The sequence below is a fragment of the Lepus europaeus genome, assembly GCF_033115175.1.
Source record: "Lepus europaeus isolate LE1 chromosome 21 unlocalized genomic scaffold, mLepTim1.pri SUPER_21_unloc_1, whole genome shotgun sequence".
Classification (NCBI taxonomy): Eukaryota; Metazoa; Chordata; class Mammalia; order Lagomorpha; family Leporidae; genus Lepus; species Lepus europaeus.
The window spans coordinates 1290068-1317781 of record NW_026909005.1 but is presented as its reverse complement, the minus strand read 5'-3'; the positions used below and the strand labels follow the sequence as shown (position 1 = coordinate 1317781).

The window sequence follows — 27714 nt, the reverse complement described above, 5'->3', positions numbered from 1 at the left end:
CTGCAATGAGGGATACCCGTTAGGAGTAAAAGAAAAGCTGAGAATTTGCTTCAATGATGGGAACATGGTGTTAAATTGGAAATTGCATAGAAAATTAATCAATTTTTTAAAAATATCATGTAGGATCTCTGTCTTTAATGTGCTGTACACTGTTATTTAATGCTATAACTAGTACTCCAACAGTATTTTTCACTTTGTGTTGCTATGTGGGGGCAAACTGTTGAAATCTTTACTTAATATATACTAAACAGCTCTTCTGTATATAAAGAGAATTGAAAATGAATCTCGATGTGAATGGAAGGGGAGAGGGAGCGGGAAAGGGGAGGGTTGCGGGTGGGAGGGAAGTTTTGGGAGGGGGAAGCCATGGTAATCCATAAGCTGTACTTTGGAAATTTATATTCATTAAATAAAAGTTAAAAAAAGATACCATAAATATAAAAAAAAGAGTGCCCTGGGAGAAGACCACCTGTGAGACACTGTCTGATCTGTTAGGGAGAACCCTGGAAAGCCTTGTGCCCCAAGATCTGAAGGGAGCAAGGGCCACCAGACCAGATTTCCCAATGAGGGGCCCCAGGGCCTCCTATCTATGCTCCCATGACTTATGTTCACACTGAGGAGCCCTGGGCCTCATTGATGGTGAGTTCACAAGGGGTCAGGTTTCCGCTCAACATCAGTGCTAGAATTTCAGCTTTACCCTTTTCTCTTGGATGAAGGTCCACAAAAAAGTTAGCCATTCAGGTATATCAGGCCAGCATCTCGAACAGTACTTTAAGCAGCCTCTGGCTTGCTCTTGGGGTGACTTCCTTCCTGATAATCCCTGAGACTCCATCCTCTCTTTTGGGGAGGGATATTCTGGCCAAGGCACATGTGGTCCTAGTCTTTACCCCTAATGTTCATGGCTGTTTTCCTTTAACTGAGGTAGACTGTGATCCTGCAGTGTGAACAGATGTAAAACAGTGGGTTGGACTCTTTCAGCTAAACCCATAGTCATCCACCTTAAAGACACCTACATTTACCACAAAGACAATACTCCCTAAGGCTGGATGCCCAAGATGGACTAAAGCCCACTACCAACCAGCTAGTGGAAATGGGGTTATCATTGGAGTGTGTGCATCCATAAAACATGCCAATTCTGGAGGTCCAAAAGGAGGCTGACAGGTGGCGAGTAGTACAAGATTCAAGACTGACACTTCAATCCAATGAGCCTCCAGAACCCAGCTACACCTGTGAACTCCTGGAGGACTTAAAACTAATCCTCAGGAAGACATCTGAGTGATAAGTATCTCAAATGAGGGCTCATCTCCCAGGTGTTCCAGGTCATGATGTCATCTTATCCCACTGGGGCTAATTATATTATATTCCTTAGCTTCTTCCTCCTTCTCCTATGCTTAGAGTCCTCTCATGAGTCCAGGAATGATCTTGCCTGGGACAATAAGCTACTCTTATATAATGTATCTGTAGACATAATAAATAAAAAGCAATATCATCATCAGCTGTATCTAGGAGCTAAGAAACTGGTGCTGGCGCCAATCAGTTCAACCTGTTTGGGCCCCTGGTGGCTGTTCTCCTAAAGCTAATATTTGGCCCATGTTTTTCTAATTGCCTTATAAAATGTGTCTGTCAGGGAACAGGATCCAGATGAAACTGCAAAGGGAGGTTACCTTCTACCAAAGCCATCTGGATGGTCACGACTACCACCCTTGACCTTCCATACACTAAGGGGCTCCTAAGACAATGACCCCTTGTAAGCAGGAAGTAGCCAGGACAAGATTGATGCCCTGGGTCCCTACAGTAGTAAGGTGTGGGTTAAAAAGTGGGGGAGGCGGGCTGAGGCTCTCTGGTCAGGTTACTTAACTTTAACTTAATCTGTGGGCCTCAGATTTTCTGAATGCCTTGTGTAATCAGGCTGCATGCTGTGACTGGAGGGTTTGCTCTGAGACCTGTTTGCACCTCTCCCCACTGTTAACATCCTCTTTGTTCTGTGAATGAGCCTGCGGTTTTGACATTATCTTCAGGCTAGTCACAATCTTCCACTCAGAACCAACAGAAGGGGAGCTGGGTCCACCAAAGAGGAAGCTACCTCTCAGCAACTCCCATTCAGTCTGTCACCCAAAAGACCCCAACCGTCACCATGGGCCCTGAGCCAATGAGCATACATTATGTGAAACCCCAATCCAATAGGCGCCCCCACAGGAGGATCTCATACGAAATCAGCAGTATCTTAAAACCCAGGTACACTTCCTGAAAACCAGTGTTCCATTCAGGACACTCTGTCTCTGCTCATTTCAGACTTTTACCTGGCTTGCATACAGACAAGAAAATAAAGCTTCTTCTTTTTAACTTTTATTTAATAAATATAAAATTTCCAAAGTACAGTTTATGGATTACAATGGCTTTTCCGCCCCATAACTTCCCTCCCACCCACAACCCTCCCATCTCCCGCTCCCTCTCCCATTCCATTCATATCGATTCATTTTCAATTATCTTTATGTAGAGAAGATCAATTTAGTATATACTAAGTAAAGATTTCAACAGTTTGCACCCACACAAAAACACAAAGCTTTTCACGCTCTATTCATGTATACTGGGTTTAAAATGCTTGCCTTCCTTGACACCAGATTATAAACTCTTCAATGGACAGGACTTAAACAACTAATGTTCTAGGCCACATGTCATAAATAGACCCTAATCAGTACTGAATGGTCTGTAGCTCCCAGATTTGTGATGAGATGAAAGGAAATGCCTTCCCCAGACATGGAAGGGTGCCCACTCCTCACTGGTCTCTGGTTCTCCATCTTTGTGGAATCTAAACACAGCCCCCTTCTTTTCTTGAGTTTTTCCCCAACTGAAGGAGCCTAGAGAAGACTCCTTGTTTGGATTGATCTGGCCCCATTAAAGTCTCTAAAAAGTCTTAGCACCCCGAGACTCCAAACAAGGGAGCTCTTTGCAAGATCGCACAAGGCAAACCTGACTCTTTGTTTTCCTTCAAAAATTGCATAGATGTCATCTGCTTCACTTCTTTGTAGGTTAAGAACACAGGCAAGGCTTGCCCCTCCAGTATTTGTGGAGAAAGAAGGGACACATGAGGAGGGAAGGTTTCTGGGAGCAAGGTGAGACCAGCTGGTACACTGTGACTTTGATGGCACAGGTTAGCATTCAGAGCGGTGCACAGAGCCTGGTTCCCTGTCCCTCCTCACTGACCAAGCACAGAACCTGTGTCCCATCACTGAAAACCTATTCTCCTGGGGTTGGAAATCTCTTTTAGCTCATAAAGTTCTTTGTATAACTATAATCATTCCTGGGAGGACTATGGATCACCTTTGAACTGACATTTACCAAACCTGAGGGAATGTATTTATCAGTTTTCTTGAGACAGCTGGGGTGCCACAAAGGCACTGCTGGAACTGCGAGAAGGGGTGATGGAGGGGCACAAGGGCTAAGAGAGGAACCCTGAAGGCAGCAGTGAGATTCTGCCACAGACTGCTGTCACCTGCTCCCCAGCTGTGCAGAAAACCAGTCCTGCTCCCACGTGCCTATGGATACCTCCAGGGTTGCCCTGAGTCCCTGCTGGCCTCAGAGCTCACATGGCCCCCATAGCCTCCTTGGTCAACTCCTCTTTCTCCTACCCCACAGGTGCTGAGGCTGAACTGTGATCATCCATCATGTTGTTTCAAAGGAGATGGCTTCAGGTCCTGGGCATTCAGCCCACTGGTTTCGCAGCAGTGCCGTGAGCAGGCTGGCCTCATGCACCACACACTCAATGGGATATGAAGAAAGAGAGCCCCATATCCTGATCTCACAGGCCCAGCTCCCTCAGAAGCTAAGCCAGCCACAGATGCCCTTCAGAGATGCCAACCCTCCAGGAAAAATTCAATCCTCATAGAACACCCTTTAATGTTGTCCACTGGCTGTTCATGAAGGTTCTGGTATTAATGACCCTGGACACTTCTTCTGACAGTGCTGCTGCTAACTAAACCCTGGGCTATCCTCCTCCCCCACTGCCACAGCCTGAAAGCTCAAGCATCACCTCTAATCTTGTTTTCTATTTCTGGCAATATTCCTTAGCATATTTTGTTTTGTTTTATTTTTGTTTTTGTTTTTAACTTTTATTTAATGAATATAAATTTCCAAAATACAGCTTATGGATTACAATGGCTTCCCCCCCATAACTTCCCTCCCACCCGCAACCCTCCCCTTTCCTGCTCCCTCTACCCTTCCATTCACATCAAGGTTCATTTCCAATTCTCTTTATATACAGAAGATCAGCTTAGTATATATTAAGTAAAGATTTCAACAGTTTGCCCCCACATAGCAACACAAAGTGAAAAATACTGTTGGAGTACTAGTTATAGCATTAAATAACAGTGTACAGCACATTAAGGACAGAGATCCTACATGATATTTTTAAAAAATTGATTAATTTTCTATGCAATTTCCAATTTAAAACCAAGGTTTTTTTTTCATTTAGCATATTTTTATTTCTCCTGGTACGTTTGACAGTGAGTTCACACTAGTGAGAATCATCTCTTTGTACTGGCACATGGGGATTGCATTGGTTGCTTTAGAATAATGGCTTGTAGTTAAAATAATCCCCCAGATGTCATAACTACATGGTTTGCAGCTCTCTTCCTTGACAAGGTGGAGAGGGATAGCTCAGGTGGCTGATGGGGTGGAGAGGGGACACAAATGTATCCCAAGGGTACCCCTCTCCCCAGAAGCATGACCACTGGGAACAGAGGCCTAAGCCTACAAGATGCTGTCATCAGGCTGCAAAAATCTGGCTGTTTACACTACCTGCCCTGCACACATAGGCACTACATGTGGCAATAGGCAGGCCACAGCCACAGCTCCACTCAGGGCAGCATGATTTTCAGGATGCTGTCAAGACAAGATGCATCTTTGAGTAAGCAAACTGGACCATTGTTCTCTGCAGCCCTATGGGTCTTCACAGCCTCACCTAGGACAGAAAGGCCTGGGCCAGGAGCTCTCTGCTCTCTATGTCTTCACAGCCCACTGAAGAGCTGAAAGGGCACAAGGGATTGCACAAAAGGGGGTTGCGCCAAGAGCCTGCCCCCACATGCTGGACTTCAATTCTGCAGAGTCCTCTCTGAGTTCTGCAGAGTCTCTTTCCCAACCTCAGATAAGATCCACTCAGGTAGCAATGAAGGAAGGACCATAGCTGGGCAATTGGATCTTAACCCTTCAGAGCCACAGTGCTGGGGACAGGGCTACCTGTGTGCTAGACCCATTGGCTTACACACATGCTCTTTCTGATTTGTCAATTTCACCTGAACTCCATTGTTGAAACTTGAAAAAAACATGGTTTATAAGCTTTGTGCTAAGAGAATACTTACTAACTCCCATCATGTTTGCAGCACTATTTTACATTATTTATCTGCACAATCCAGAGAAAGAAAGGGATTCTGGTGGAGGCCTGGTCTAGGCCTTGCTTTCTTGATTTTTTTATGGTTCTGAAGTAAATCACATATTCCCCTAAAAAGATACAGGACTCAGTCCTTTCAGGGTTGACAGCTGGTGTCCAAGTCCTTACTTAACCTATTGCAAACTCTATGGTTTGGGAAAGGTAGTAATTGTAAATCCTTAATAGTAAATCAGTTTGCACATTTGTAAGTCAGATGATGCTTGTACCTACATTGTCATTAGGAAGACAGGATGATGCCCTTGGCCACTGGCACGCTTTCAGTGCTCAATGAATGATAGTTTAGTGAGAAAAATAGGGATTGGAATTGCATGTGCAAGTCAGACCAGGATTACCTAAAGTTTCACCCTTTTCTTGGGTTTAGATTTTTTTCTCAAATGTTTTGAGTCACTTTGTTTTAAATGAAAGAATTCTGAGAAATTTTCCTTCAGGATACAAAATTCTGATGGGTGACAAATTGGAATACAGTATTATCCAAACTTGATGCAAATCAGATGTCCCAGGCTTCTCAGGGTTCTTCTGCCACCACAAATTCCATACAAGATCTTCCCCATTTCTCCAAGGTGGGATGTTTGACCTGACTCTCCCAGGCTTCCTGTGGTGCCTCATTCCAGGTTGCACCTCCCATTCCACAGCACACCAACAGCTTGCTTGTGACTGGGAAAATGCCTTTGTGAGGCTCACAACATAGGTGTCAAATTATGAGAACCACCTGCTATCCAAGATGGATGGGCCAAACCCAGGCTTATTTTATAGCTCAGGTAAAGATTTCCAATTTCCTCCTGATGTACTCTAACACCTGTGCCAATAACCATTGAACAGTATGAACTGTCCCTTGTCCTGTGTCTCCAGTGTCCCTGTGGCTCTCCAGGAAATGTCAGGACCCAGAACCCCACATCACAGAGGAACAAAGCTACGGGGAGCTGGTGGCTCATCCAAGCTTTTGTCTGTTCTATTTTTCACTCAGCCTGCCTGAGTGCTGGAGTTACTCCCCACATGCATCCTAGTCTCTGATCAGAAAATACCAGAAGAACAAGTAATGTCAGTTGAGTGATTGGCAATCAGCCATGCACCTTCATGAGGATGAATTATTCTAATGGTCGCTACCCCCACCCTCCTTGAAGAAATCACAGAACCTCTGGAATTTCTATTTCTCATCCATTCCAGGGGTTTCATAACAGTAAGAGATCTCACTTGGGTATTGTGATAGTTGAAAGTGATAATACTTGAAAGGTATTCAAAAGGATCATGAAAAATGGAATTAAACAATTTTGTTTTTGGAGAAAAGTTTTGGAAATCCATGAATCGCTTTTTCACAGTCCACTGAAGCCCCCTTCTCTGCTGTCCTGAAAGGGAACATGGAAGACAGGAGTGTTTTCTGAACTTGACTTCCAGCCTCTGTTAAAACATGCAGCAAGGAGTGAGGTGGAATTGTTTTCTCACTACCACATCACTCACCCCATCTCAATAACAACAGATCACAGTATATTTATCACTATCTATGGTGGCAGTGGGGAACGTCTTGCACTTACAGATTTGAAAAGAAGAAGAAGGAGGAGGGGGGGAGGAGGAGGGGGAGAGGGGGAGGAGGAAGAGGAGGGAAGGAGGAGGAAAGGAAGGAAGGAACGAAGGAAGGAAGGAAGGAAGGAGAGAAAGAGAGAGAGAAAGAGAGAAAGAGAAAAAGAGAGAAAGTCTCGAGCTGTAGCCTGGGCAGGAGCTCAGGGGTGTGCAGTCTCAGTTCAGAATGCCTGGGTGTGTTTGCCCTTCGCCCTTTCCCCATTCTATGAGTAAATTCCTCACCAATTCCCTTGCATGGCAATGTGAGGCCCACAGAAGGTCCACCCTTGTGGGACCAGATGCCTCTTGCATGGCACACAGTACTTCCTTAGCCTTTTGCTAAGGCCCAAGGTGTGCCTGCTGGTATCCCAAAATTCACAGAACCACAGACCCTCAAAGTTCTGTTATCTTCCCCTGGCCAATCTAACACCAATATAGACAGTCAGGGGAGACAAAGAATGGCTCGGCTTTACTTTTCAAAATCTGGGAGAGGGTCCAGCTCCGTAGCACAGTAGGTAAAGCTGCCTCCTGCAGTGCTGGCATTCCATATGAGAGCAGGTTCTAATCCTGGCTGCTCCACTTCCCTTCCAGGTCTCTGCTATGACCTGGAAAGGCAGTGGAAGATGGCCCAAGTCCTTGGGCCCCCACACCCACATGGGAAGACCCAGGATATGATCCTGACTCCTGGCTTCAGATTAGTGCAGCTTGGCTGTTGCAGCCATTTGGGGAATGAACCAACAGATGGAAGACTCTCTCTCTCCCTCTTTCTCTCTCCTCTGCTCTGTTATTACCCTTCTGTAACTCTGCCTTTCCAATAAATAAATAGATCTTTTATAAAAAATCTGAGAGAGGCCATTTCACCTACCTGTTAAGATGCCTGCATCCTGTATCAGAAGACCTGGGTTCAATAGCTGCCTCTGTCTCCCGAGTGCAGCTTCCTACTAAAGTGGATCAGGTAAAGCAGTGGTGATGGCTCAAGTGTGATCAGCTTATCTTTTATGTTCATATTGAAATACCACAGACATATGTACAACTTCTGTGTGTTAATCAAAAAATTATAACTGTGCATAAAGAGATGGAAATTGTCAAGTCTGTGATTTGATCATTACACATGTGTCAGGCTAGCATGCTGTTCCCCACATATGTGCACAACTAAAATTAATTAGTTAAATTTACCATAGTCTTATAAATAAAGGTTATGTCACCTTGAGATGAGTAACTGGATTATTTATTTCTTCAGAGGATTCTTGTGTGACCACCTCCTATCTTCACAGGCTTTGGGACTGACAAATGATTCACTTATGAATTAGTCCTGGAGACTTCTCAGACTGTGCCGGGCCTCCCAGAAACAATGTTAGCAATCCTGTGTGCTGAGCAGGAATGTGTCCACCTGCTGATGAGAAACAGAAGAGACCTCTGTGGCTGCTCAGCAAGGCCAAGCTAAGGCTAAGCAGCAAACACTCAAGAAAATCTGCGCTCCATCCCTAGTGGAGAAAGAGAGCCAGGCAAAGGAAGATGCCTGTTTCAGGAAAGACAGTATGTTTAGAGGTTGAATTTCCTTTAAATTAGCATGAATATAGAAGATTTAGAAGGGCATTCTTCCCCAAAAAGCTTGAAATTAAAACATTATTTTCTAATGAATTGAAAAATAAATATGGGGGAAAGCAAGTAGCACAAAATAAGCTTGAGTTTTAGAAAAAGTGATCTTACCATCTCCACACGTTTTGTTTTTAAAAATTTATTTATTACAGAGTTCAACCAATAGTATTAACTAGAACAGAAAAAAAATACTGAAGGGGATAAAGTATTAAATTGTACATCAACACACAATTTATCTTAGGTGTTTAATTTTTAACTGAAAAGTGATCCTTGTTAAATATAAGAGTGAGAAAAAGAGAGGGAGGAGATGTACAATTTGGGACATGCTCAATTGGACTTGCCCCAAATGGTGGAGTTAGAAATGTGTCAGAGGATTCCAATACGATCTCATCAAGGTTGCAGGTACCATTGCCATCTCACTAGTCCAAGTGATCAATTTCAGTTCACAATGGATCAAACTGATAGGTCTAAGAGTCAAAGGGATCAGAGAAACAAGACTACTGTCTGCTAATACTAACTGATAGAATCCAAAAGGGAGAGAATGATCCAACATGGGAAGCAGGAGACACAGCAGACTCATAGAATGGCAGATGTCCTAAACAGCACTCTGGCCTTAGAATCAGCCCTTAAGGCATTAGGATCTGGCTGAAGAGCCCATGAGAGTATTTTAGGCATGGAAAGCCAAGACACTCTGGAAAAAAAGAAGACCTAAATGAAAGATCTCTGCAAGTGAGATCCCAGTGGAAAGAACGGGCCAACAAAGAAGGAGGTACCTTTCTCTGAACGGAGGAGAGAACTTCCACTTTGACTATGACCTTGTCTAAATAAGATCAAAGTCAATAAACTCAAAAGGCTTCCATAGACTAGGCGACTCATGACAAGAGCCTAGGGAGATTACTGATGCCATAAACAAGAGTGTCAAATTGTTAAGTCAACAACAGGAGTCACTGTGTACTTACTACTCATGTGGAATCTTTGTCCTTAATGTGTTGTCCAATGTGAATTAATGCTATAACTAGTACTGAAACAGTATTTTACACTTTATGTTCTGTGTGGGTGCAAACTGATGAAATCTTTACTTAATATATACTAAATATATCTTCTGTATATAAAGATAATTGAAAATGAATCTTGACGTGAATGGAATGGGAGAGGGAGCAGGAGATGGGAGGGGTTCTGGTGGGAGGGAAGTTATAGGGGGAAAAGCCATTGTAATCCATAAACTGTAATTTGGAAATTTATATTTACTAAATAAAAGCTTTTAAAAATGTATTTATTTATTTATTTGAGAGACAGAGTTACAGACAGAAAAGGGGAGAGAGAGAGAGAGAGAGAGAGAGAGAGAGAGGTCTTCCATCTACTGGTTCACTCCCCAAATGGCTGCAGTGTCAAGAACTGTGCTGATCCGAGCCAGGAGCCAGTAAATTATTCTGGGTCTCCCATGTGGGTGCAGGGGCCCAAGCACTTGGGCCATCTTTCACTGCTTTCCCAGGTCCTAAGTGGAAAGCTGGATCAGAAGAGGAGCAGATGGGGCATGAACCAGAGCCCATATGGAAAACTGGTGCCCATATGGGATACAGGTACTGCAGGCGGAAGCTTAGCTTACTGCCACAGCACCAGCCTCTACATAGATTGTTTTTTAACTGCATTCAAATTGGATGCAATTTTGTATGGAAAGGCCTGGCCACTAGCAATTATTTGAAAAACAGCCTAAAGGACCCCTAACTTGGCCTCTTCTGTATACTGACCCTAATCAGTAATCACCTATCTCGTGTATGCAAAGCACATTTCCAACCACAGAGCTGCAAGAGGAGGGAAAGATATTTTTCCTATGCATATGTTGATAAGCAAAAAAGTAAAAAGCACCACTCAGTGCAAGCTGTCCCATTGAAGACTCACTTCCTGTCAATCTTCCATTTTTTTGTTTCCATGAAGATTTAATTTTTTGCCACAGCACTTTCTACATTTTAGTTTCCTGCAAACCCCAGGAAACAGATTGAAATTAATATCATCAGATGCTTCAGAAAGTGCTGGCTTGCAGAATACTTTCAGATGCCATTTTGGGATTAAAATATACCAGTTATGCCTCATTGTTTGTAAGGGAGATCTGAGAGAGGGAGTGTGTCAGAGATTGGGCTGAATTGAAATGTAGGTTAAAGCAAATTGAGAAGCGAGACCAATAGGCAACTTTGGCAGGTAAAGAAGATGGAACAGCAAGCTAAGAAGAAAATGCTTCCAGGGGTCCTAGTGGTGTCTCAGCCCCTCATCAGTGTGGGAACCTGAGGCAGGGACATCTTGCTCTTGTTTTACATGTAGAAATTGCAGGCTCTGCAGGTAAGACATTACTGTTCTACTGCACCCAGAAATAAGAATTGGCAGAGAGAACATGGATTAGGGATTGCATTCTAGAACTATCACTGTGTTGAGGGAGGGCTCACAGGCCTGCAGGAGCCCTGGGTCAGAGCTGAGGCTGACTTAATCTCTAGTGCCAGCACAGCTCTGCTGCTGACTTCCCTTGGCACGGGGACAGGTCTCTGCTCCTTCAGATGGTGGTTCCTTGGTGGGTCTAATGGGGACAGATGACACATACCTCCCTTCTTCACTGTGCAGAGCATCACAGTGATAAACTCACAGCAACTCTATAAACATGCTTTCAGTTCTTGAGGGGGAAAGTGTGACATTAATCAAAGTCATTTTTATTATTGTTGACTTCTGCATCTATGATTTCCTAAGTGTGTTAGATAAGCCTACATACTATATCCAAAGGGTTCTTCAAAATCTTTGTAATACTGATGAATACTTGGGCTTCTTGCACTCCTTTTGCTTAACCAGCTTTTGGATCCAGAAACTACAACTTCTCTGCACAACACAGCCTCTGTTCAGTAGATCTAGGAGGCCTATTGGTACCACAATCAACTCCTCTTCCTGCATCTCTGGGGACCTGGGTCAAGTTCTCACTGCCTTCTGCCTCTCTAAGTATAACAACCTGCTCTCGATTCTCACTTCTGAAGCCAGCTCCCACCTTTCCATCTGCTGTCTTCTCAATACATTAGTCTGGTTAAGAAACCATGAAGTTGGATGATTCCCCAGGGTATCTCTAACACAACCTCTATCTTTTGCAGTCAAATGCTCTACCACTGAGCTACACCCCCTACAACTTGTCTTCTAAGTGAGGACACCATTCTCAGGAAAGCTGAGTGAGTGACCCTGAACCACCTGGCTAGCCAGGGGTTGAGCTGGACTAGGGGCATTCTGGCCACCCCTATGACAGGACTGTATTATTGCTGATGTCCACAAGTAGGTTGGACTAATGTCAGAGTCTTCTGATGCCAGGTCTGCACTGAGAGAGAGGTCTTTCATCCACTGGTTCACTCCCCAAATGGCCACAACACCTGGAGTTGATAGCCACGTCAAAACTAGGAGCCAGAAGCTTCATGTGGGTCTCTCACATGGGTGCAGAGGCCCAAGCACTTGGGCCATCTATTGCCAGGTCCATCAGCAGGGAGCTGGATTGGAAGTAAAAGCAGCCAGGATTCAAACTGGCATCCACATGGGATGTCAGTACTGCAGGCAGTGGCTTCACCAGCTACATCACAAAGCCTGCCCAATGTCACAATTCTTCATTTAGATAGTAGCAGCATAAGTATTTGGAGATACCTTATAATCATTCCCTCGTCCCCAGTCTGCTTCATTTGTTTCAATCAGCATCTCCAGTTCTTGTCCCTTCCTGTCCTGTGTCAACACAATGCTAACAGGCTGATTTCAGCATCTTCCAGAGATGATTGCATCTGAATTCTCTCTCAGATCTCATGACACATGGACAGTCATTGCTACTACAGAGTAAACCCTAATTCAAGCCATTTTGTCCACAGTGCCAGACAAACAAGGTGGGAAACTGGCAGATCATATGATCCATTTAATTGAGGTGCCTGTTGAATATACGTCTCAAGGGAAGTCTAGGACCTGAACACAGCCTTCCAAGGATCCCCAGCACTGCCATATGCAATGCTTATTAAGTTGCAACTTTGGACGGTTTGGCTTAACAGGCTAATCCTCCGCCTTGCGGCGCCAGCACACCGGGTTCAAGTCCCAGTCGGGGCACCAGATTCTATCCCGGTTGCCCCTCTTCCAGGCCAGCTCTCTGCTATGGCCCAGGAAGGCAGTGGAGGATGGCCCAAGTCCTTGGGAGAGCAGGAGAAGCACCCGGCTCCTGGCTTCGGATTAGCGAGATGCACTGGCCGCAGCGGCCAATGCAGGGTGAACCAAAGACAAAAAGGAAGACCTTTATCTCTGTCTCTCTCTCTCACTATCCACTCTGCCTGTCAAAAAAAAAAGTTGTAACTTCTAGTTCCAAGTAAAACTGGTTTCCCCTTGGTTCAGTTTGCAAAACAAAGAAAAACTGCCCCCCTCCACTCCACCATAGAAAAACTTCCTGCAGTTTTTCTTGCTTCCAGTGTGGAATGCAGCTCTAGGCTGACAGCCTCCATGCAAGCCACACACCCAGAGATGAGGACAGACAGTGAGAGCAGTCAGCTCAGGTGCCAGCAGCAACAACAGAACTTTCAGACTGGAGCCCCTCCTCCCCCACAAATTGCTGGCTGAAGGAACACCTATCTCAAGAAAGGAAGGGGCCAGGGACTTCAGAACAAAAGCAAGAAACTCAGCTTCCATCTCATTCTAAGATGGATTCTCTGTGCTCCTCATGACCCAGGAGGGGGAGTTAGCTTAATGCAGAATTTTTCTGCCCTCGCTGAAAACTCCGGTCAAGCAATGAATTATTCCAAGTAAATTAGGTGTATGGATCCCCTCCCCTTTCTGACACTTTTCAGATATTGCTATCAAATCATGGTCCATGCAAGCGTCAGCTTTGCCACAGACATCTGAAGAAGGGAGCAATTTTTTTTTGAGTTTCTTAGTCTAATAAGTACTCATCACAGCCCAACAGTAAGACTGACTGGCTTGCCGTAGAAACAAGCACACTCCATGGATGAGAACAGGGGCCTGGCTTCATTCCCTTATTCTTTGGATAATATTAGGTCAAGGTCCTGGGTTACCTCAGAATACTAGCCGATTTTCATATAAATGCAGTGGATCAGAGCACAGGTCAGGCAAAAGAGTATGGATAAAAATTGTGAAACTATCACAATTGTGGAAAAACAATTGGCTTGTAATGACCCCATAGAGAGGAGGTTGTGCAATGCTTTCATGGATGGTTAGGAGTCCATCAAGGGGAAAGTGGGCATCACTTCATCCAGGCTTCAGTGGACACCTGCTTCTTTGATATTTTTTCTTCCCCATTATTATGGAATGAATATCTGTGTCCACTCCTGAATTCATGAGTTAAAATCCCAACTCCCAAAAGGATGATATTAGCAAGTAGGGCCTCCAGGAGATAACTATGTTATAAGGATCATGAATGGCATTACTGCTCCTGCAAGAAGAGACAGGAGTGCTGGATCCCTCTACTCTCTGCCAAGATGACAAAGGAAAAGATGGCCCTCAGCAAACCAGAAAGCAGGTCATCATCAGACACCAGATCTTCCAGGGGCTTGATTATGGACTACCTACCTCCAGAACCATGAGAAATATACATCTATTGTTTAAGGCCCCCAAAGAGCCACCTGAATGATTAGACTCATCCTTACCTAAATAACAAGCTCTTAGTCCCCAAAAGGAAAAGATTGTTCTCAGCCTCATCCAGTAGAGCTGTCTTTTTTTGACCAGAAGTGACCATAGGAAGGCTGGTGAATGATTGAAGGATGAATGGTCTGGCCCACTACATAGCAAGTGTTTACTACACACCAGGATGTTACCCACATCATGAGCCCTTATCACATTTTGAAAGAATGTGATATCTGAAACTGCTTCATAATAACACAGTGAGACGAGGGGAAGCAAGGAAAAAAGATTAAACAGCTTAGCCACAGCTTGATAACTGTGGAGACTGGGTGACAGGCCCTCGGGGTTCTAGTAGCAGTAGCCACAGATGTCAGTATGCACCAGCATGATCTGGAAAGCTTTTTCAAAGTGCAGGTATGGCAGCATCATCTCAGAGATTTCGATTCTGGAGGAATGGACTGGCATTTGCATGGACAATGAGTTCTCAATAAGAATTCAAACTGAACTGGAAGTGGGAAAAATAGTGTCATTTTTCTTCATTTACTTTAAACCTGTGTCTGCATAATTGTTATGGGTGTGATAGGTTCTCAGCTGGACTGGGACTGTCTAGTGAAGCAATATGAAAACCATGGTTGTATCTTTTTAAAATTTACATAAGGGGAAAAATTTCATGTATTTCATAAATACAGATTTAAGAACATAATAATAATTCCCACTTCATGCTCCCTCCCTCACTCCCACCCCCCTACTTTTTTATTTTTCATTTAACGTTTAAAATGATATATTTTTTCAAGATTTACTTATTTATTTGAAAGGCAGATTTACAGAGAGGCAGAGACAGAGAGAGAGAAAGAGAGAGAGGTCCTCCATTTGCTGGTTCACTCCCCAAATGGCTGCAATGGCAGGAGCTGCACAGATCCAAAGCCAGGAGCCAGGAGCTTCTTCCGGTCTCCCAAGCAGGTGCAGTATCCCAAAGACTTGGGCCATCTTTCACTGATTTCCCAGGACACAACAGAGAGATGAATTGGAAGTAGAGCACCCAGACTCCAACCAGCACTCATATGGGATGCTGGCACTGCAGGCAGCAGCTTCACCCGCTTTGCCACAGTGCCAACCCCAATGATATACTATTGTTTTACTTTATAATCATAAGCTTTACCTTCCACTAAATAAAGAATACAACAAGTTAGCTCAATATCTTTTTATTTAAAACACCACTTAGGCCTCCCCTGGCTCCCGAGATCCCCAGCTCCCTTTCCCCAGAGCCAGAGCCCTGCTCCAGTGCAGCTCCCAGCCCCGGCACTAATGGTTGGACCACCTCCCGCAGCACACAGTGCACGCCAGGGCCGGGCCAGGGGACCGGGAGGGGGCGGGGGCAGGGCCGGGGGTTGGGGGTTCGGTTCGGGGCCTGGCTCATCTCCCCCAGCCCCACATAACGCTGCCGCCCGCGCCTCCCCCTCCCCCCCTCCGCTCCGCTGCCGTCTGCCAGGGCTCCTCCTCAGCACCTGTTGCCTCCATTAGCAGCTTTTCCTCCTCTTCCCTGCACTCCCCAGAACCCAAGAATGGGAAGGGGGTCCATGGAGGGCTCGTGTCCCCGCGCCCCAGGCGGCCACTGAGTGCCATCAGCAGCAGCCTTCGATGGTGAGCTGCATCTACAACGCTACTCCAAGGGGCCAACCATGAGCGGGGGCTCACCTAGGATGGGAGCGGTGGGCTGGTGTGAAAGTCGCTCTGGCGAAGTGTGTTTCCCTATCCTTGTGTGTGGAAAGCGTTTCCGCTTCAACTCCATCCTGGCTTTGCACCTGCGGGCGCACCCAGGCGCCCAGGCCTTCCAGTGCCCGCACTGCGGTCACCGGCGGGGCAGCGGGCTCTGTTGTGCTCCCATCTGCGCAGGCACCAGCCCGAGGGCCCACGCAGCCCCGCTGCACGCCTGTTGATGGAATAGGAGGAGCGAGCGCTGCTGCGCGAGGCCTGGCAGGAGAGAGCCCACAGCTCTGAAGCCATGCAGGCCACTCTTAACACTGAGGGTCTGGCGTGGCCTCAGGGCCCCTTGCCATCCGCCTTCCGTTGCCCCTTCTGCAAAGGCAAGTTTCTCACCTCTGCGGAGCAGGAAGGCCACCTGCACATCCTGCACCCGCCCTGGAAGTGTGGCCTGTGCAGTTTCGGCTCCAGCCACGAGGAGGAGCTGCTGCACCACAGTCTGACGGCCCACGGCGCTCCCGCGCGCCCCCTGGCGGCCACCTCCGCTGCACCCCAGCCTCCACCACTACCCCCGCGGAACCCAGATCTGTGCTGGGGCCAGAGCTGGAGCCTGAACGCGAGGCAACTCTGGCTCCTACTCCAGACGCTCCCGAGGAGCCACCCACGCCTCCCGAGCTCAGCTGCCAGGTGTGCGGCCAGAGCTTTACACAGTCCTGGTCTCTCAAGGGCCACATGCGCAATCACAAGGCTCCCTTCGACCATGCGTGTCCCGTGTGGCCGCTGCTTCAAGGAGCCCTGGTTCCTTAAGAAACACATGAAGGTGCACACCAGCCAGCTGGGTCCTCTGCCTGCACCCCCAGCCTCCTGACCTGGGCACTGCTCTTGGCCCTGATGCCCACCCGGGCCGGATGCTGTGAGTCCCTGAGCCTCTTGGACTACCTGAGCCTGCGCACTGGTGAGGTGAAGGTGCTGAACCTGAGGCCGGCCACAGCTTTGGAGGCTTCTACCCGCTGCCCTCTGCTCTCCCGGCCAGGGCTTGCCGGCACAGTGCAGAAGAGCAGGAAGAGGAGGAGGAGGAGTTAGTGGAGACCAAGGAGGAGACCTGGGCCTGGGACAGGTCGCTGGCCCCTCTGGGTTCCGTGCACCCGCGCGGGCAAGGGGCCCGGCCACTCTGCACCTGCCGCAGGCATGCAGGCGAGACCAGTGGACACGCAGGAGAACGGGCTGTTGGTTGGAGGGACCCGGCCTGAAGGGGGCCAGGGGGCCACCGGCAAGAATTGTCCCTTCTGCAGAAAGTCTTTCTACTAGGCGCATCACCTCAAGGTGCATCTGCGAGTGCACACAGGTGAGCGCCCCTACAAGTGTCAGCACTGTGACTACGCCGGTACCCAGTCGGGTTCGCTCAAGTATCACCTGCAGCGCCACCACCGGAGCAGAGGAGAGGGGCAGGCCCCGGGCCACCCCCGGAGCCGCCGCCCCCTTCGCAGCGGGGTTCAGCCCCGCAATCCGGAACCAAGCAGGCACAGCAGCCTACGACCTGTGTGGAGGGCACCACAAGTGCCTGCCTCCGAGCAGCGCCGGGCCCGGGTCCCTTCAGAAGCCTGCCATCCCTGGGAGGACCCTGCACAATGGGCGAGGCGGTGAGGCCCAACCCCTGGACCTGTCCTTGTGGGTGGGGCTGGGAGCAAGGCCGGGCCGGGGGCGCGCTCTCCACCGCTGCCTCTTCGGTCCCTTTGCCACTGGAGCCTCTGAGCTCATGGCCTTGCACTTGCAGGTGCATCACAGCCACCAACCTGAGGCCGTTGGCCGCCCCATGCGGACCCATCCCCACTCTATGCCTGTGCGCCCTCAGGAGAGACCCCCCCAGTCCCCCCTGGAGGGGGAGGAGGGCCCTGGGCTGTTGAGGTCAGGAGAGGCAGGCTGAGGGGGGCAAGAGTGATAGGGAGCCCTCGTAGGGGTGAGTAGTGTAGTGAGCTTACCCTGCTGGAGAGGGGGAGTGCTACAGGTAGCTGGGTAGAGCAGCCAGCAGGGGGCAGGGTGGGACCCATATCCCAGCCCCAGGCAGACCAGAGGTGGAAGGGGCAGAGGGCGGAGGAGGGTGGGCAGGCTGAACCCATCCAGCCCAGGGGAGTCACAGTGCCTTAGACGTGGCAGAGATGAGGGTCAAAGAACGGGGTCCCAGGGAAAGCAGAGAAGGGCGTGTCCGTGGCGAGGCACCACTCTGACGGTCTTTGTTGGTCCGTAGGCGTGAGAGTCTATTTTTGTACAAGGGGTGGGAGTGGGTGGGGAGGGCACTTTACTCTTTTAGCAACAGCGGGGCTGTGTAGACGTTGCTATTTTTGGTACGATTCCTGTCATCCCTGGCTCAGAGCCGTGTCCCCAATAAACAGGTGTCTTGAGACACACACACACGAGAGAGAGAGAGAGAGAGAGAGAGAGAGAGAGAGAGAGAGAGAGAGAGAAACACCATTTAGCAAATAATTATTCTCTGCTAGGTATTTATATATGTCCTCTCTGAGATATGTGAAAATAAATCACAAAGCATGAGTCTTGGCCCTGATGATCTGACGTCTAGCTTGGAAGATGGAAGTGTGAATAAGTAGTGATGTGAGCAGCTCTCTAAGAGACTGTAAGGACGCTGTGGGAACCAGATGAATGAGCTCCTCCTTCTTGACTGAGGGGAGGCAAAGGCCAGCCAAGCTTCTTCTGGACAGCATTCCAGGCAGTTCCTGAGCAAGGAGCACCCAGTTACTAGACAAAGCAAGCAGTGGAAAGTGCTCCAGGAAAAGGACGTTATGAGAAAGTGCCAAGGACTCTCTCTCACCAATAAACTCAATGCGGCAGGACCAAGTTGCTGCTTGTGAAGAAGGAGCTGGCAATGAAATGAAAAAGATGTATTGGTTTGGTATGGCAATGTGTCAGGGTAAAAGGTTTAGCTCTATCTTGGAGATTGCAATGAACTTAATTGTACCCTGGCCCCTCCCCCACAAACACACCATATTCATATGTTAAAGCCCCAACTCTGGGTGTGATCATAAGATATCTGGAAAATGGACATTTAGGAAGTGATTAATGTTCAGTGAAGTCAGAGGTTTGAGAGGACACACTGAGAACGTAGCTGACCACAAGCGAGTAAGAAAAAGTATCACTCTAACCTGGCCATGCTGGCACCCTGAACTTGGACATCCAGCCACCAAAACTGAGAAAACCAGACCTGTTGCCAAAGCCATGAGCGTATGGTATTCTGGTATGTTGACTTGAGCACACTAAGACCAGGACCACCCACAGAGCTGGATGTCAAAGAGATGGTAAGTGCTGGAGCAGTAGGTTCCTTAGTAGGGAAGGACTTTGCTAGTCTGGAGAGGAGGCAATGAGTGGAGGATGTGATGGAATGCTGGTCTAGGGCTGAGAAGTCTGGAACATCTGGTAGGAGACACATTGTTAGCATGTTAATAGATGTTAATAGAAGAGTTTTATGTGTGCCTGTGTAAAAGCTTTTTGTACACGTAAAGTTATATAAAGTTACATGTGTAATTTTTGTATCTATATATGTTTATAATGTTAATGCTGCTATATGAAATAGAATTCATACATACGTGTGTGTGTGTGTGTGTGGAATAATTAGAAAAGAGAAAGTAAAGTTTGTCATCGAAGAAGAAAGCCTAAAGGGACTTTAAGTGAAGATGTAGTTGCCTCCTTGGCTGCTGTAAACATTTACTAATTTATAGCACAGGCCTTGGGCGTGTGTGTGTGTGTATGCATGTGTGTGTATGTGTGTCTAGTGTGGGAGAATATGAAAAACAATGGAGAAAACAAATAAATATAGTGTAATCCCTAAGACTTTAAATACCACAAATGAGTCACATAATTGGGATTGCACTTTGTAGTCCAACATTTTCCATGTAATTAGCCTATTCATATACACAGAAAGAGCACAAGAACATCCCAAAATGATATCAGACCTGTCCAAGCACTGAAGAAGGAAGCTGAGGTTTGCTTCCACCACTGTCCCTGGGGGCTGGCAGGAGGTCTTGGCCTGTGCACTCAACCAGCAATGAGGCATGGCCTGGGGACATAGCCACCTCCTTTCATGGCATTCTGCTATCTCCTCTGTAAATTACACAGTCTCAGGCCTTTGCTGAGAGAAATAATACAGCTCCCATGTGAGTTGAGTAGCCAGTACCCTGCATGCATGAATGTGTCATGGCTAAAGGGGTCTATTGTTTTTTTAAAGATTTATTTATTAACTTGAAAGAGTTACACAGAGAGCGAGAAGGAGAGGCAAAGAGAGAGAAAGAGAGAGAGAGGTCTCCCACCAACTGGTTCACCCTCCAGATGGCTGCAATGGCTGGAGCTGCACTGATCTGAAGCCAGGAGCCAGGAGCTTCTTCTGAGTCTCCCACAAAGGTGCAGGGGCTCAAGGACTTAAGCCATCTTCTACTGCTTTCCCAGGCCATAGCAAAGAGTTGGATTGGAAGTGGAGCATCCAGGACTCAAGCCAATGCCCATATGGGATGTCGGCACTGCAGGCAGAGACTTTACCTGCTACACCACAGCCCTGACCCTAGGTATACTGTTCTTAAACAGTACTGCCAGATTGGGGCTGGCGATGTGGCTCAGTGGGTTAACACCCAGAGGAGGCTGCTGGATCCTGGCTTTGGATTGGTGCAGCTCCAGGTGTTGAAGCCAAATGGAGAGTGAACCATGGGATGTAAGACCTCTCTCTCTCTCTCTCTCCTCTCTCTGTGTAACTCTGACTTTCAAATAAATAAATAAATCTTTAAAAAACAGTACTGCCAGAAAGATGCTGAATAGATAAAAATATCTCATTTGTGTTGTGTCATGCATCTTTAAGTGTGCTCTACATTGGAAGCTATACATCCCTGCTCAGGATGATGGCCCCTCTCCTAAGAAAGCCACTCCCCTCCCTTCCCCTGGAAATGGTGTCTCCTGAGCACTTGGAGACAGTGCCATCCAGCTCAGCAGGTGGGGGGAAGGCAGGACTGCAGGAACACTGGGCTGGAGGCAGGGCTTAGACTGGCATATCAGACCTGCACCTTCCTGTGCACAGCCTCAGGCAAGCCCACTGAGAAAGACTAACACAGAAAGGCAGGACCCTGGTGGATGACCCTGAGGGCAATGGCAACTTATTAAGCTCATGAAATGTTTTATACAAAAAAAAAATCCCCACTAATGCACCTGTATTTCTCTCCCCAAGTGGAGGATAAAGTTTATCAAAAGAAGACTCCATGTTTTAATTCCACATATCTTTAAACATCCCCAACCGGCCTTTGCACAGCCTAGGGAATATGTTGACCTGACAGCCATGTGTGAGGAAGGTCCTTGGAAAGCAGTGATGAGCTCCGGGGCTGTAGGGTCTGCCTGACCACCAGCCTGCTCAGGGCCCTGAACAAGGGTCCCCTTACTCATGCACCAGGAGCCCAAAACCCATGCCTCACTCTCTGTCCCACATCCAAGAAAACCCTGGGGGTGTGCTTGCTACCTGGAGACCTGGATTTGGAAATTGTACTATGGAGCTTTGCTCTTTTGGAAGTTCATGGCCAGTGAGCAGCAAAATGTGAAGTCAACCCTCATTCTTTGTGGAATGCAGCCTCTGCTCAGCTCCTCCCACCCCCACTTGTGATCCTGCTCCCATCAGCCCACCTGGGTAGGGGTGCAGTAGGGGTGGGGGTGAGTGAGCAAAATGTCACCTCCTAGGCACTGAGGGGGGCTCCACTCTGCCAGCTCCACACCTGGAGGAGAAACTCTGGGGAGATGCCACCTGCTGGTGAAAAATCTGGGTGGTTTGTACAGTGTGTGCAGCAGAGACTTGCAGCCTGGACTGCAGAACACCAGAACTCAGGGGGTTTCCAAGTTGTTGGTTTTCTGCTGTCTCTTTAGGCCTGTCCCCTCTGCAGGTGAAGCCCAGAGACCTGTACTCCAGAGCACCCCTGCACACGCAGACGTTTCCGGTCCTGGTGGTGGTGGTTCCTCACCTCTCCTGGGTGCTCACCAAGAGGCCTAAGGACGCTTGGTGCTTCTCCATCAGGTGAGCAGTCCACTCCACAGCCTCCCCCCACCCTCCCTCCTCCTTTCCTGCGAGTAAGCTGTGAGCTCTCCACTTTGCAGCACCAGGAGGTTACCTGAGGAGGTGTGTTTTTTTTTTCTTTGAAACTAAATACATTTTAATAGAAAACAAAATACAAAATAACTCTTTTCAGAAAACAGAAATACTTAATCCCTTTTCCACAATTAGAACTTGCTTTATCCTCAGAGCATAGTTTGATATGTGTGCGTATGTACTTACGATTCACAAAGTGTTCATTAAACTGATATTGCGGTGCAGGAGGTGGGAGCAGATCATCACAGGACAAAAAGATGTTGAAAGAGCTACACCTCTGTAGAAATGGTTACTCGGAAATTCACCACTTTTCTAATTTAATCTTGCAGCACCATTCCAAATTATTCTTTATCATAATCTTTCTTTTCAGGGGAGAAAATTATTACTTGAAGTGCAGCCATGGAAAGAATCTCTCTTTCCCACCATCACTGCAAGAGCCCAAAATGTTCGAAGTCAAGCCCACCCACTCGCTTTCAGGAACATGTCAACCCGAAATTTCCCTTTCTCCCAATACACTGTGCTACCAAATTCTCTGAATTCCCTGAACCTCAAAATTCTAAGTATCACAGCCAGTGCCAGGAGTCAATGGATGGGGTAGTCCCTCAGTTTAGGGGGTTGCCAAGATAAGGAACCGCATCTGCGGGCTATTCCCCTGCACCTGAGCGGTGTCCATTTGGTGGGGGGGGGGGACCACAGGTACCCGCTGGCCAGGACCTCGCTGACCCTTTGCCTTGCACCCGCAGGTTTCGGCATGACCACGCCAGCGACGGTGGGCGGCAAGGCCTTCCTCATCGCCTACGGGCTGTTTGGCTGCGCAGGCACCATCCTGTTCTTCAACCTCTTCCTGGAGCGCATCATCTCGCTGCTGGCCTTCATCATGTGTGTGTGCCGCGAGCGCCAGCTACGCCGCAGCGGCCTGCTGCCCACCACCTTCCACCGCGGCTCAGCGCTGTCCTAGGCCGAGAGCCTGGCCGGCTGGAAGCCCTCGGTGTACCACGTGCTGCTCATCCTGGGCCTGTTCGCCATGCTGCTGTCGTGCTGCGCCTCGGCCATGTACACCAGCGTGGAGGGCTGGGACTACATGGACTCGCTCTACTTCTGCTTCATCACCTTCAGCACCATCGGCTTCGGCGACCTGGTGAGCCTCCAGCGCGCCACCTACTGGAACCAGGGGCTCTACCGCCTGGGCAACTTCCTCTTCATCCTGCTCGCGGTGTGCTGCATCTACTCGCTCTTCAACGTCATCTCCATCCTCATCAAGCAGGTGCTCAACTGGATGCTGCGCAAGCTGAGCTGCCGCTGCTGTGCGCGCTGCTGCCCGGCGCCCGGCGCGCCCCTGGCCCGGCGCAATGCCATCATGCCGGGCTCGCGCCTGCACCGCCACCTGGCCGCGCTGGGCGCTGACGCTTCGGCCCGCGACAGCGACGCCGACGACGGCCGCCGCCTGTCGGGTGAGCTCATCTCCATGCGCGACCTCACGGCCTCCAACAAGGTGTCGCTGGCGTTGCTGCAGAAGCAGCTGTAGGAGACGGCCAACGGCTACCCGCGCGACGTGTGCGTGCACACGCGCCAGAACGGCTTCTCGGGCGGTGTGGGCGCGCTGGGCATCATGAAAAACCGTTTGACCGAGACCAACGCCTCGCGGTAGGCGCCTGCGCCCGGGGCCCATGCCAGGCTGCGGCCGCCGCTCCCTGGGCTCACTGCACTTCTCTCAGACGCTGGCGCTTTCTTACTCTTAATCCAATAAAAATGAAACAAACAAACAAAAAAAAGCCACCTGCTGGCCCAGGTGGCGATGGCAATGCTGCCTTTGGGGCTGTCTCCAGAGCCAGACCTGCTGTGGGTCATGTAGGTACTGTTTGTGTTCTCTGCCCCACGTGGTGGCTGCTGAAGACAGCCATGGGTTTTTCCACACTCACTGTTGAAATGTCTCCTTGTCCCTTTATAGGGGGCCAATGAATCATCATCCAAGCTTTTTTTTTTTTTTTTGTTCTCTTACTAGAGACCCAAGACTGAGGGAGGTGGCCAGAGAAGGAAACCAGCTCAACAGGTGGGGGGTTGGAGGTGGGAGTTAGGGGAAGGGTCTGGAGCCAGTCTGGGGTGGGGGGTGCATTGAGGCCTGTCCCAGGAACCAGTGCGAGAGCACCACAAGGCCCTTTCAAGCGCAGACTCCCACTACCTCCTCTTCCCCTTTTCTGGAGCAAGAATGTGAGCAGCTGTGGACACACACAGAGTTTACCAGCTTAGGGACCCTGACTTTGTAAACACTTCCCTTAGGAACTGAGTTGAGCAAACCTGGGCCCTGGGACATTTGGGAATTAGCAATCAAAATTAAACAATAGCCTGAAGGATAAATCTTTAGTTAAAACATCAAATATTGGTTGATAAGATGCAATCTACAGTCTAATACTAGTTTTATTCCCTGCCAGGATAGACCTTAGGAATGGGAGCAAGACTGAAATTTCTTCCCACGCCTGTCAGTTTTGTGGAAAGCTACTATGCAGCCATCATACATAACATGCTTTCAGTCTTCATATGTTTACAGTATTATTCATCTTTGGTGAGTATGTTTTGCCTCTTCTAGCTCATTACACTGGTATTTATACCAAGCTAATGGACTAAGAATGGGATGCACTTTGCTGTTCTAACTTGTTTGTTAATTTAGCTGGTGGGGGCCTCTCCTGCATCCTCTTTCTTTCTGTGGCTCAGCATCCCCTCCGCACACACACACATCACCCCCTAGGTTGCTTACAAGTTTCCCTGTGATATGTTTAACAGCCTGTAAAGGATTCAGTTACATAAACTTTTAAGTTAAGACTAGTGAAGTCAACAAAGGAGATGCCTACTAATTTGTGGATCTTTGATGTCAACCACCAGGGGCCAGCTTCCAACAGAGCACTTTCACATTGCCCCTGTTCCCTTTCTTCTTGCTCATGAATACCAAAGGATGATTTTTAAAGTTCACATGGGCAAGGAAACTTGGAGTTGGAATGTGCCCTGTAGCAAGCCAAGTCCTCCAATACTGTGTGATGGGTAAAAGGCAAGGATATCCACAGGGTTTGGTGACTGAGGTGATGGAATGTATAATTGAATGTTGAATGGCACACATGGACAGCATCACTCATTCTCCTCTCTTCACTCTCTAGTACTCCTTTGCTCACTCTTTATAAACACTGCTTATTTGTGTGTGTTGTTTTGTAATGTCCTCACAGTATCCTTTGTATGTCCTCTACTTCCACACTAATGAGGGAGCTCCTGAAGGCATAGTCTGCTTTGTGCCTGTGACCTTTGTATACCAGGCATGTCTACGTGTCTATCAAGTGGACAGACCTAGATAAATTTGTGTTGATGTCCTGCATGAAATACAGTTGATTGCAGTGTTGATTTCATGACGGGTAAAAGACCTGAAGGTTTGTAGGAGACATTTGCTGATGCCCTTGGCCTCTCCTTCACAATCTAACTCACTCAGAATGATGGAGTGCTCATTAGAACTCCAGCTCCCAATGTAAACACAGGCTGCACCCCTATCCTTGTTAGGAAATGCACAAGCTAAGATAATAATAAATAAATAGGGATGTGTCACAAACCTTGTATCTAGCCACCAGTTCCTGCATTTTGTCTTCCAGGAGAAGTGAACAACAAAGAGACTGAGATCCTAGCACTGGGGGGCTATTACACCCCACCTCCCAGGAAAGTCTCAGAAATGCAAAGCATGCTATCTCTTCTCCAACTCCAGGCTTCCCACTGCAGACACCAGCCAAGTGCTTGCTAGGGAAGGATGCATCCCCCGCCCCACCACTTCCCCATTCCCCTCCAGCCCAGTCCCAGTCCCTTGTGCATGCGCTAATGCATGTACATGCATATGATATCCCTTAACTTCTCTTCCGTTAGACAACATTACATCGTGTGGACAGAAAGACACAGCTCTACTCTATGCTCAAGGTGTATTTTGGGGTGGCAAGATGGTGGAATAAGAAGGGAGCACACTATTAGTCCGGTGGAGAGACAGGTTAATAAAAGTGGAGATACTGCAGGGTCAAGGAAGAGTAGGGGAAGAAACAGCAGAGGAAACTATTCTGGAACTAGTGATTCACAGTGGACCTGTGTGGAGAGCGTGGGAGCCCAATTTCGGGACACCAGCGGCAGAATCAACACACCAGTGCTGGAACGCGAGGTGAGCCGAACCTCAATAGCCCAAGACACCGGCGGGAAAGCAGAAAGAGGAGACTAGAGGGAACGAGGCTTGAAACTCCGTGGGGAAAAGTTCACCAGGCTAACAAGAAGAGAGAGAGGAAAAAAAAAGTGACCGATACGGACACAAGTTTCTCTCTCTCTGCTCACCCCTCAAAGGCAAGCAAGACAAAGAACAGGCGCCATTTTGGACATACGTCATAAGCAGGGAGACCTCAGGTCTGCACCGGCCCTGAGCCTAGCAGAAAAACCTGACTCTGGGGGAGGGGTGAAATAACAGGAGATTAGCATCTAACTTGGCAACCCAGTGAGAGACTGCAGGAGAATTGGAGCCCACACAGAGGGCAGCAGAGATTCCCTGTGTGGTCCTTGGGAAAGAGCTTCCGATCTCTGGCTCCTGTGGGTATATCATTTGCCTGCTAACTACATCCAATTACGTTCAGCTGTGCGGAATTACTTCCTTTTGAATCAAAAAAAGAAAGAAAGAAAGAGAGATTTACCACACCTAACATGGGAGTGTCATCTTTGACACACCCTCAACCCTGAGGAACCAAACACAGCTCTCAGTCCACACTCATCTCAAGCCTCTAAGGCTCCACCGAAAGCAGACAGTCCACTTAATATAGAGCCATAGTGTAACAAGAAAAAACACCACAGTGAAGAAACCAAATATCTCCAACATGCCAAACAACAAACACAAAAATCGAGGTAACAAGAACAAGGAAGACACTATGATGCCCCCAAATGAACAAGACACCCCAATTCAAGATTATGAAGATGATGAGATCGAAGAAATGCAAGAAGCGGATCTCAAAAAATTGATAAGAACATTAAGAAGTTCTCAAAAACAAAGTCTTGAACTACAGAAATCCTTAATGGACAAGATAGAAAATCTCTCTCTTGAAAATGAAATATTAAGGAGGAATCAAAATGAAATGAAACAACTAGTGGAACAAGAAACTGTGATAGTGATGAGAAATCATAATGAAATGAAGAATTCAATAGATCAAATGACAAACACATTATAGAGAGCGTTAAAAACAGAATGGGCGAAGCAGAAGAGAGAATATCAGAATTAGAAGACAGAGAACAGGAAAGGAAACAGGCAAACCAAAGAAAATAAGAAGAAATTAGAAATCTAAAAAATATTGTCGGAAATCTACAGGATACTATTAAAAAACCCAACATTCGGGTTCTAGGAGTTCCTGAAGGCATGGAGAGGGAGAAAGGATTAGAAGGCCTTTTTAGTGAGATACTAGCAGAAAATTTCCCAGGTTTGGGGAAGGACAGAGGCATCTTAGTACGGGAAGCTTATAGAACCCCTAATAAACATGACCAAAAGAGATCCTCACCACGACATGTTGTAATCAAACTCACCACAGTGAAACATAAAGAAAAGATTCTAAAATGTGCAAGAGAGAAACGTCAGATTACTCTTAGAGGATCTCCAATTAGACTCACAGCAGACTTCTCATCAGAAAACCTA

The 27714-nt window shown here is 47.7% G+C and overlaps 2 pseudogenes; both read left to right on the top strand.

Annotated features, from left to right (window-relative positions):
- Positions 1–15792: 15792 nt before the first annotated feature.
- On the top strand, positions 15793–17855 carry LOC133754317 (zinc finger protein 219-like; annotated as a pseudogene).
- Positions 17856–18751: 896 nt separating this feature from the next.
- LOC133754308 (potassium channel subfamily K member 12-like) lies at positions 18752–23685 on the top strand (annotated as a pseudogene).
- Positions 23686–27714: the final 4029 nt, after the last annotated feature.